Genomic DNA, 11,173 nt, shown 5'->3' with positions numbered 1-11,173 from the left:
TTCTTGCGGTCACCTGACCCAAACATCCCTTTGGCTCTGTGCTTGATTCCTGCAAGAGAGATGGGAGCTCGGCACGCACACCATCCTTCCAACACCCCAGCCCAGCAGCAAGGGATCACAGCACTGGCACAGCTGAAACAAAAAGGGTGTGCGAGTTTCCTGGTAGCACTCAGTGTGAACAAATCTACCACTGAGCAACACCATGAGCCCCCACTCACCTCAGCACAGGTCAACCTGTAACCCCAGCCTTCCCCTATCCATGTGCACACGCCCACCTGTGCGCCACCCTGCCTGCTTTGCACACCCCCATGCACGCACTGCATCTTGTGCCCTCCTTTGCATTCACAGACGTGTGCAAACCATCCCTGGGAACACGTACGTGCAGCACCTGCTCAGAAGTAACATTCAAACTCTATTCTTTCATACTTCTTGATAGAGGACGGGAAAAACTCACTTCTGCATGGCGGTAAGGACAGTCTGTCCCCATCACATCCCTCTGTCTGCTAAAGGTGCAACTGGATCTCTTGCAGCCTGCTGGCTGCTGCTCACAAACGCAGGGAACTGCACCACGCTGATTCTAAAGAGAGAGAGGAAGAAACGGTGGTGGGAATGGGTACCCATGGTTTGCAGAGATGCTCCAGATTGTGCCAGAGATGGAATATCAGAGTGCTGGGACATCATTTATCACTAAGGAAAACACTTGGAAGCATATTCAGTCTGCATAAGCAGTCATTCCTGGGCACAGTTAGCTTTCCTATGGCTCAGCTGGAGGAGGCGGGTGCTCTCAGACACGTGCTCAGGGGGTTCAGCTGAGACACTTGCACAATGCTGGGATCATTCTGATGGAAACTATGTCTTCAGACGCTGTGGTGCAATCCATCCAAAATTATCATGCAGAGCCTTAGCTCTTGAACAGCACTTTTTCCCCACCCTTCACTACTCCAAGCAGCTCCAACAAACTTCTCAGAAGAAACCCAGGGCAGCAGAGACCTGGCAGACCATAACCAAGTGCAGCCTGCGCTTGGGAGGGCAGTGCCCACTCCTTGCTTCCACCCTGCTCCAGCACGTTAAGTAGTCTGAGCCTCACTGTCCTTTTACAGCTGAAGACTTTCAGCACCTCATGCCAACATTTCTCACTAAGATACACCCAAGGCATTGAATGCTCTTCTCACTACCTCCTCCCAGTCCTCCCCTAGGAACACTAAGATTCTACAGCAAAAGCATCTATGCTGCAAGAGCACACTGAACCACCTGCAACAGTGAAACATGGTTTTGTAGAGTGGCTTTGAAAACACACCTTTAGACAGCTGTCTCCCTGTAGCCAAAAGGAAACCGAGCAGGAAAAGAAGAGTCCAGCCTGAAACACGCCCATGCTACTAGCCCAGGTTTTCCACGGTGAATGCAGAATCTGTCCTGTTCTTGAGGTAACAAATGACCAGTGGGTCTCCCCTTGCTCCACCCCTTCTCCTTAAAAGTGAGAAAAAGAGAAAACAAGCAGAAGAAACCCAGACGTACCTTTCCACACACAAAGCAGAAATTGGAACAGCAACAGCAACTGTCTCCCTCCTGAGACATGGTGGGGAGCATCCCAGAGGAAGCCCAGGTTCTTTGCTTCTCTCCACAGGGACTTCAAGCACTCCTGGCAAGAGCTGGTTTTGTTCCTTCTTCAACTGCTTCCATCACCAAAATCTCCTTTTGAAAAGGAACCCTAAAGAAAGAAGCAGCAAATGAAAAATAATGAGCAAGAACCACTTTCCCAGCTTTCTTCTGACACGCAATTTAGACCCTTGACTAGGGCAAGGACTTAAAATCAGCTGGTTCCAAGAATGATCAGAATTAGCACTGAAATCACTCACTGAACTGTAGCTGGTTACCTCCACATTCTTTTGCTTTTGGGAACAGATGGACACAGAGTTGAAGGACACAAGATAAATGACATCTACTTCACTGTAGGTGGTTAAGCTTGGAAGTAGGACTTGAGCAAGAAAAGCTTCTCAACTCCTTGTAAGACACAAAGCAGTGGGATGATTTCCCACACCTGCAGAAAGTCTGATCTCTGCCACAGGTGGGTGAGTGACACAAAAGCTGAGCTGCCCATCCAGAAGCACGTGGGGCAGGGCATGGAGTGGTTACATACCAACATGTGAACAGGCACTCTCCTATCAGAAGGGAAATGCCTTCTCTCTTCCATGCCATGCCCACACCACTCCTCAGGGCTGCGCTGACAGCACGGAAACAATGCAGACATGTTTTTGTCATCGTGGTGGTTTTTCACAGACCCAAAAAATGAGATATTGGGTTGCCGTGCGGGTTCCTGGGTGACATTGCCATTTCCAAGCCATTGCTTCCTAGGGGCAAAGAAGGTAAAATGCTTTAACAATTTTTCACCCAGAGATTGCTATTTTACCATTCTTTTATGCAAAAAAGGAGGACAACACAGCAGATTCTTGCAGCTGCATCAATGCCCTGGGTGCTAAAGGAATGCAAAGACAGAAATATCAAACATCCCTATGTTATTCCCATACAAGGAGGGAAATTATGTTTAGTAATATCTTTTATTATTTAAAAGAGGTAGTTGGCACTCCTAAAGGAAAATCCCAGGCCTCAAGTTCTGACAGTGCGGCAATCTGGAATGGACTCAGATGTGGATGACCCAAATGATTAATTCTGGGTTCTAACATCCCTTCTATGCATTGACACGTTTTCTCTCTTAACTTTCCCAGCCATCACATGTCCGCAGAACATCCAACAAACTCTCCTTCACTGCGCACGTAGGCATTCATCCAACCACAGCCATCAGTCATTCCTAGCCATGCACTCTCCCTCCAGTCATGGTCAGTATCACGTGGCCATCACGCAGCTTACTTGACTCAGTTTTTCTCTTGTTCTGGAGGTGTCCTTGGTTCCCAGCCTTACCTTCTCATGCCGTTCATCTCGCTGTGCAGCTCCTGCTCTGAATAGTCTTCTTATGTTCCCACGGGACAGGTGGAAAATGAAGACACGGCCCCTGCCACCAAGGTCAGCTCTGCAGCACACATGACCTGAGGAGCACTTGGCTACTCATGCAAACTGCGCAGTGCAAGGAAGATTGTTGCCTGTTGCACTTCTTCTTCTAATGGCTCAGAAAGTAGCTTTCCTACCTAGTAAATGGGAAAAGAATATTAATAATAATAATAAAATGAAAACAAAAGCCTGACACAAAGCAGACGTGATTGTTACTATGGAATTAAGGAGGGCGAGGGATTGGCCCTCTATATGAAGAAGCTGACTGCAAAGGACTAAGAACAGTCAGGATCACATGGAGAACTTGTGGGTCAAATTAGGGACTGAACCAATCATGGGCTTCTGCAGCTGAGGGTCTGTTGACGGGCCCTGCTTACTGCAGCTACCAGAAGCACCGCGCTCACTGACTCAACTTGATGGGGGATTCCAGACAGGCTGGGAAATCAGCATGGCTGGCTGCAAGCTGTCTGAGAGACTGCTGGAGTGCACTGAGAAGAACTGTGTGGCCCAAGCATTGAGCACACCAAGCAGAAGGGAAGCATTACTGGACACGGTGCACAGCAGGGCTTAAGACTGGAGGTGGTCAGGGCTGTAGTGACCATGCCCTCCTGGAGTTCCTCATCTCAAGGAATGCAGGCCTGGCAAAAAGCAAAGTCAGGACCCTGAGCTTCAGGAGAGTCAGCCGCAGGCTGTTCAAAGAATTACTGGACAAGAGCCACTGGAAAACTGTTCTGAGGGGCAAAGGAATGGAAAAGAGATGGGAACATGCACAGAAAAACTTTCTCAGAGCTGCCTACACCTACCACAAACATCCCTGTGTGTGCACCTCTGTGCAACCCAACTCCTCAGCACACCGGCACACAAAGCTGGTGAGGGCTCTGGAGCACAATGGGGCCATATGAGGAGAGGCTGCAGGAGCTGGGAATGCTCAGCCTGGAGAAGAGATGGCTCTGAGCAACACCGTGAGCCCCCACTCACCTCAGCAGAGGTCAACCTGCACCCCAGCCTTCCGCCCATCCACGTGCACACGCACACACCTGCGCCACTCTGCCTGCTTTGATCACCCACATTCACGCACCGCACCTTGTGCTCTCCATTGCATTCACAGACGTGTGCCGACCATCCCTGGGAACACGTATGTGCCTACACCTACCAGTAAACATCCCTGTGTGTGCACCTGTGTGCAACCCAACTCCTCAGCACACCCCTGTGCAAGCACACATTGGTGCCACCGCGTCCACGCACTATCCATGTGCTCACACACACTCACGTGTCCACATCCCCTAGTGCAGCCCTGTGCGCACACACACAGACACACGCGTAACCCCTTCCTTTCACTCCCAAAGTGCACGCACACACCGGTACCACAATGTCCTTGCGGAGCTCCAACACTCTGCACACCCCTGTGCACGCACATGTATGTGCATGCTCATCCTTGCACACATACCCACTGACCTACACACACCTGAGCAACCCCACTGCTTTGGACACTCACAAAAACAAATGTGTGCAACACCATCTGTGCACAAATCCACACACACACACACACAAAACATGGAACCCCACTGCTTTGCACAATCCTGTGCACACTCACGTGTGTCATGCACTGATTTCCCAGCCAGTCCTCGTGGGGTCTCTTACTTAGGACGGGAGTGCAGGGGAGCAGCCAGAAGCTGTTTGCATTGCCTGCTGTCTGCTGGGCAGGTTTGTTGGCGATGCTCGGGTTGCTTTGCTTTCCCTTGGGAGGTGGGAAGGAGCTTTGGGTTGGAGGCACATCCCGTGCCAGAGCATCCCGATGGCACGCGTGGGATCAGCAGGTCTGTCAGAGAAGTGGGTGAGGTTGCACGCCAAGCTGCAGCAGAGGAAGGGGAGGAGGGCCCAGCACAGCTCTGCACCACGCTCTGCCACGCTGGGCAGCTTGTTCCTGGCTCAGCAGTGCCATCAGACAAGAAGCAGGGAAGGAAAGCAAGGATGGGGGTACCATCAAACAGAGTCCGTGCAAGCCTGTGCAAGACAAACAGACCCAGAGCTTGTGTTTTTTTTCTGCTTTTGTAGCATTTGTGTGCTGTAGCTGAGCAAAAGCTTCTGCTGCTTGATTCTTCTTCTGCAACAGCCACCTACTGGTAAATGGCTTTGGGGATGGAGGATGTGACAGAAAGCATTTGTCTGCACGACAGCGTAGTTACACTTGGTCTAGAGAGTGAGAGAGGGCAGGCAGCACTGCCTGATGTTGGTCAGGGTGAGCTCCTTCTTCCGCAGCGTGATGATGGCAGGGCCGGAGACGATCTGCAGGGACAGCTCAGAGGTGGGAGCTGGGAATGGACACGGCAGGAGGACAGAGGTGTGAGGGAGCAGCCAAGGCAGCGAAGAGCATCAAAAGGCCCTGAAAAGCATCACAAAGCCACAGCCAGGAGGCTTGGGGTTTGCATGAGCAGCATCCAGGATGCCAGAGACTATTTGCTCCCCTAAAAAATGGTAACAGAGCTCTCGCTGCGGGCATCACAAAACCAGGCAAAATGGGAACACACCCAGAGCTCTGCTGCACGCACCCCACAGTCACAGCATTGCCAGCTGAGCTGCCTTGCTGTTTCTTGCATTCATCATGGTCCCTGTGAATGAAGACTTGGAACACAGTCAAGGCGTTGATTGAGCACCAGAGTGCCTTTATTCAATCGGAGAAAGGAGGACGGGAGAGGGACGGGGAAAGATGGGACTCATTCTCTGTTGTTGAGGAGAGAGTGGCTCAGAGCTCGTGTTGCTGCCTGGTGCCTGGGACTGCAGGCCTGACTCCAAGTCCCCCTCCAAGAGTCTCAGCTTCTCCTCAGTGACACTGCCTTGGTCCTGCTTGGAGGTGCTGCTGTCGGGGCACTCGGGCTGTCTTTGGGCTGGGCTGCACTGCAAAGGCACCGCACAGGTCACCCATAGAGGTTTTCATATGGGCTTCATCCTTCCTTGGTTGGGGTTTTCTTCGAATTCTCACAAGTGCCAGAGGCAGTGCTTGCAACCTTGGTATCCCAGCCTCTTGGACAACTTTTAGTATTTGCAGCTTAGATAAATGGTTCCTCTTTTCCACCTGGCCACTTGACTGTGGCATGTAAGGTGTATGCAACTGCCAATTGATTCCCAATAAAGTACTGACTTGTTGAACCACTTTAGCAATAAAATGGGGGCCTCAATCTGAAGAGACTGTTCCTGGCACCCAGAACCTTGGAATTATTTCTTGTCACAAAACTTTTGTTACTTCCCTGGCCTGGTTAGTCCGGCACGGGTATGCCTCAGGCCATCCTGAAAAGGTATCTGCTCAAACTAACATGCATCTGTACCCCCCTTTTCTTGGCAGCTCTGAGAAATCTACCTGCCATTATTGTCCTGGCTAATTTCTCTCCCTGTTTGCCCTAACTGAACTTTGTGGCCTGTGTTAGGATTATCTGGTAAACAAACTTCACCTTGCTGGGTCACTTGCCTAATGGCAGTATACCCATTTCGGGTGACCACTCGTTGAACAAGATATTTATATAATGCTTCTGCTCCCCAGGGAGGTTTCCTATCTTCAGTCACCACAGCCCATCATATGGCTGCTGGAATCATTCTTTTCCCTTGTGCTGGAAAGCTCCATCCTTCCTCTTTTACCTGCCCTTCCTGATAATTATTTATCGAGTTCCAATACTCTTTGGAGTGCTTTGGCTCACCATCCACCTGCATGTTACCATCTGGAATCAAGGAAGCCTCCACCACCTCACCCTCTGCCGCTCGCTTTGCTTTCTGTCAGCCAGCGCATTTCCCATTCCTTCAGCACTGTCTCCCCTTTGCTGGCATCAACAGTGCATTTTAGCAACCTTCTCCAGCTGTTGGACTGCCTCCAGGAGTCTGACTATTTCTTCAGCGTGTTTAAGACCTTTCCCTTGGCTTGACAACAGTCCTCTTTCTTTCCATATTGCTGATATGGGTGCATGAACAGCACTAAGGCATATTTTGAATCAGTCCATATCTTCATCTTCCCATGTCAAACAAAGCTGCTCCCGTCTGTGTACCAGGTGTCTTCCGCATCCTCCAGTGGTTCTTCTTTCAAGTCTCTGCGACTGGAATAGACTGCTTCCATAGTCTCTAAACAGTCGTGAGACACAGGTTCTCCTGTAATTGCACTAAGAAAAGCAGCTGGATTTACAATATTTGTTACTGTTATTTCTCCATCATCTTGCTCCACTAGAATGGCTTGATACTTCAGAAATCTCTGAGGGGAAAGCCAATGTCCCCCTTTCACCTCCAGCACTGGAGAGACCGTGTGGGATACCAGTGCAGTTCTCTTCTGCCCCATTGTCCTAATGCTGGGGCCTTCATTAACTCCTCTTTCCACTGCTTTCAACTGGGCCACAGTCCAGGCTGGTGACTGTGCTTTCTGGCAGGCAGAATTGATCACCTGAGGAATTCAGCTTTATTTGCCTTCATCTGTGTTCCCTCTTGCTGGATCTCATGCACTCTGCTGGCTTCAGTCTGTGTTTCTACTCCAAGAAGAAAATGGGTCTTCACAAACCAGAACATTGGAAAAGCACCCTCAAGTCTGCTGTTTGAGCCTTCTTCATTTCAAGAGCACATGCTTTCATCTCCTCAGCACTCAAACACTTATTGATTGTTTACATGGAACCTTCTCTCTCCGAGGCTGTAGCCACTGTCTCTTGTCCTGGCAATGGCACCACTGACCAGATCACCTCCATTCTCTGCATCCTCCATTCAGCATATTTGCACATGGATAAGACCTCCCCTGAATCTTCTCCAGGATTAACAGTCCTAGCTCTCTCAGCCTTTCCTTATAGGAGAGATGTTGCAGTCCCTTTATCATCTTCTGAGCCCTCTGTTGGATTCCCTTAGGTATGATTCTTGTAACAGAGAACTCAGATCAGGACACGATGATCGATGTGTGGTCTCAACAATGCTAAACTGAGGGCAAGTATCGTCTCTCTCAATCTGCTGGCAGTACCTTGCTTATATGCAGCCCAAGGATATCATTAAGTTATTTTTGGTGTATTTTTTCTTTTTCTTTTTATTTTCTTTTTTCTTTTTTTCTGTTTTTCTTTTTTTCATCAAGTTCACATTTCTGTTTCACACTCACTCTGTATTACTCACTATGTTGCTCCGGGAAACGATGGGACTTATCCTCTGTTATTGAGGAGAGGGTGGGTCAGAGATTGTGTTGCTGCCTGGTGCCTGGGACTGCAGGCCTGACTCCAAGTCCCCCTCCACGAGGCTTGGCTTCTCGTCAGTGACACTGACTTGCTCCTGCTTGGAGGTGTCGCTGTCAGGGCGCTCAGGCTGTGTTTGGGCTGGGCTGCCCTGCAAATGCACTGGGCCACAGTCCAGGCTGGTGACTGTGGCTTCTGGCAGGCTCTGGTCAGCCCCTTCAGGAGAGCTGGGAGAAATGAGTTCCTGAGCAATGATGACCTCCTGCTCTCCGTCGCTGCTGTCAGAAGGAAGGCTGTCATTTGAATTGCAGCCTGACTCCAAGTCCCCCTCCAAGAGGCTCGGATTCTCCTCAGTGACGATGACCTGGTCCTGCTTGGAGGTTTCGCTGTCGGGGCACTCGGGCTCTGTTTGGGCTGGGATGCACTGGAAAGGCACTGGGCCATCGTCCATGCTGTTGACTGTGGTTTCTGGCAGGCTCAGGGCAGCCCCTTCTTCAGAGCTGGGAGAAATGAGTGCCTGAACAACCATGACCTCCCGCTCTCCGTCGCTGCTGGCACTCAGAACGCTGTCATTTGAATTGCAGCGACTTGTGCTTCCTGTGAGCTTTCCATTGATGGAAGCACGCTCTGAGCCATCAGCTCTTGACTCGGCTCTTCTGGGTTCACAATGGGTCGATTCACCTAGGAAGGAGTGGACACACAGGGGTTAGAGTCCAACTTTCTCTGCCCATGGGGGCAAAGGCTTGGTGCTGCCTGTCAAGTAGGCTTCAAAAAGCTTGAGAGGCTCCTTTGGGAAAACAGGGGTCAGCTGAAGATGTCAGGCACGGGCTTGAATGCCAGAAGGAGGTACAAGCCCACTGAAAGCATGAATTCTACCTGTGTTGCTGACAAGCAGTGTTTTGAAAGCTGGATTTGCACCCTTACCTGCCAGGACCACGAGATCTGCTTCTGTGGGCTCCCTGGCACTGCGCTGCTGTTGGCGTTTGGCCACAGGGGATGGTCTGCGCAGGCAGAAGCAGGACCACCAGCTGCCAGCTGGTGATTCCTTGCTCTTTCTGGGAGAACGTGGTCTGGAGAGAAAACAGAGCATGCTGTCAGTCGTGGTGCAGGGTGAGGGAAGAGTCACAACGAGCCCTTGCCAATAGTTGCCTGTTCCTGGCACTGCCTGCTTTCTGCTGAAACACAGCTTCGAAACGCGCTCTGTTGCAAACAGCAGAGGACGCTTCCATTCCTACAGCTCAGCCCTCAAGTCCTGCTTGAGGACTGAAGAAGAGAGGCAGAGCATGTGAGCAAAGGCTCCACAGCCGGACAGGACAGGAGCTGGCAGGAGTAACTGCTTTCTGAGGAACTGTGCAGCCATAAGGGAGGCTCGAAAGCACCTCTGACTCTTACACTAACACCTCCTCGGCCTCAGCTCACTGCCATCTTTAATTTCTTGTGCCAGCAAGTCTGACCAACAGCTCTGCTTAGAGGAGAACTGAAACTGGTTTCAGGCATGTGGCCCTGAAATCTGGAAAACCCCAACGTTTCCAGGTACAGCCAGCATAGTCCAGGATAGACGTCAGCGTGGCTTTCTGCATCTCGTGACTGCCTGCCCAACCAGGAAGGAAAGGCACCCTTGTGTGGCTCCACTGAGCCCATCGGGCAACTGTGTGTTAGTTGAATCCTCGGAGATATAGTGGACAAAAAGTAAACCAATAAAGACCACCTGACCAATGATGATAGGGGCTGGAAAGGGATGTCCTCTTTACCTTTCAGATGGAAAATCAAGGATTGTGTGGAATCTCCCAGGTCCGGCTGTGGGGCCTTCCTCCACTTCAATCTCACTGCCTGGTGTCACTGCAGGAGAGCTGCTCTGGCCTCTTCTCAGAGCCTGTGCCTCCTGCAGCGTGAGCAGCTTTGTGGCACACACAGACTTGGGCACAGGTGGAGAATTGTGCCCTGCAAGGGAAAACCACAGGTAAGAGGGAGGATCAGAAAGCAGCAGCACAGCCATCCCAGTTCTGCATTTCTCTCAGACTTGCTTATCCGAGCCACTGGAAGAAGAGGAGCTCAAAGTAACCGGCTGCTCAGAGGTATGCTCGTGGCAAAGGACACAGTCATAATTAAGAGCTGCTCACTGTATCAAAACAGGCATAAAAAAACAAAAACAAAAACAAAAAAAACCCTAGAAAATGGATCTGGAAACTCAGAAAGCTTTGCTGCCACATTTCAATCATGCTTCACCCCCATTCAAAACATCCTGGTTTTCTCCATGTAAAGTCTGTCCTCGGACATTCTCAGGATCCAGAAAGAGGGTGCCATATTCTCATCTAAGCCCGGAAGCCTCCTGTCCCGTTGAGAGTCAAAGCGTATTTGAAAGATCTTGGAGAAGGCCTGGATTGGATCAAGATCAAGCTAATGGAGGAAGACGCTCACCTGCTCCCTCTCCCATGGCTGACGTGGCGTTGGAGCAGAAGAGGACTTCTGTGTGGCCAATCAGGAATTCCACCACAGCCGTCTGCCTCTGCACTTCCAAGCAGGCAGCTCCTCCACTGGCGCAGGGAGACTGGCTCTGCTGGGATCTGAAGAAAAGGCAGATTTTACAAGTCGTTCCTGCAAGACTGTTTCCCCAGGTCTGAAGTTTTGCAGCCCAAAGCAGTCAGACTGGGCTCTGGAGACTTCCGCAGTGGGCAATCAGCGATGCCACTGACAAAATTCTCCTGGATGATCAAGGACACAGCAGTCCCAGCTCAACAAGGGAGCAGAAACTGTCGTCTAGAAATTGTGCCCCTGGGGTTGGGGGAGAGCAGTCCAGGCTCCTCCTCTGCTGCCAGCCACTTCTGACAGCTTTTACAGGAGAAGAGCACACAAGAGGAAGAAGAAGGGAGGATTGCTTTCTTTCTGGAGAGCAGAACTAAGCGTTGTGCTTCAACAGAAAAAGAGGTTTACCTTAAGAGGTTTGGAGCCCACACAATCGCCAAGTTCTGAGCGTCCATGTTGGTGACCGAGCA

Source organism: Excalfactoria chinensis (assembly GCF_039878825.1).
Source record: "Excalfactoria chinensis isolate bCotChi1 chromosome Z unlocalized genomic scaffold, bCotChi1.hap2 SUPER_Z_unloc_1, whole genome shotgun sequence".
NCBI lineage: Eukaryota > Metazoa > Chordata > Aves > Galliformes > Phasianidae > Excalfactoria > Excalfactoria chinensis.
This window is presented reverse-complemented; position numbering follows the sequence as displayed.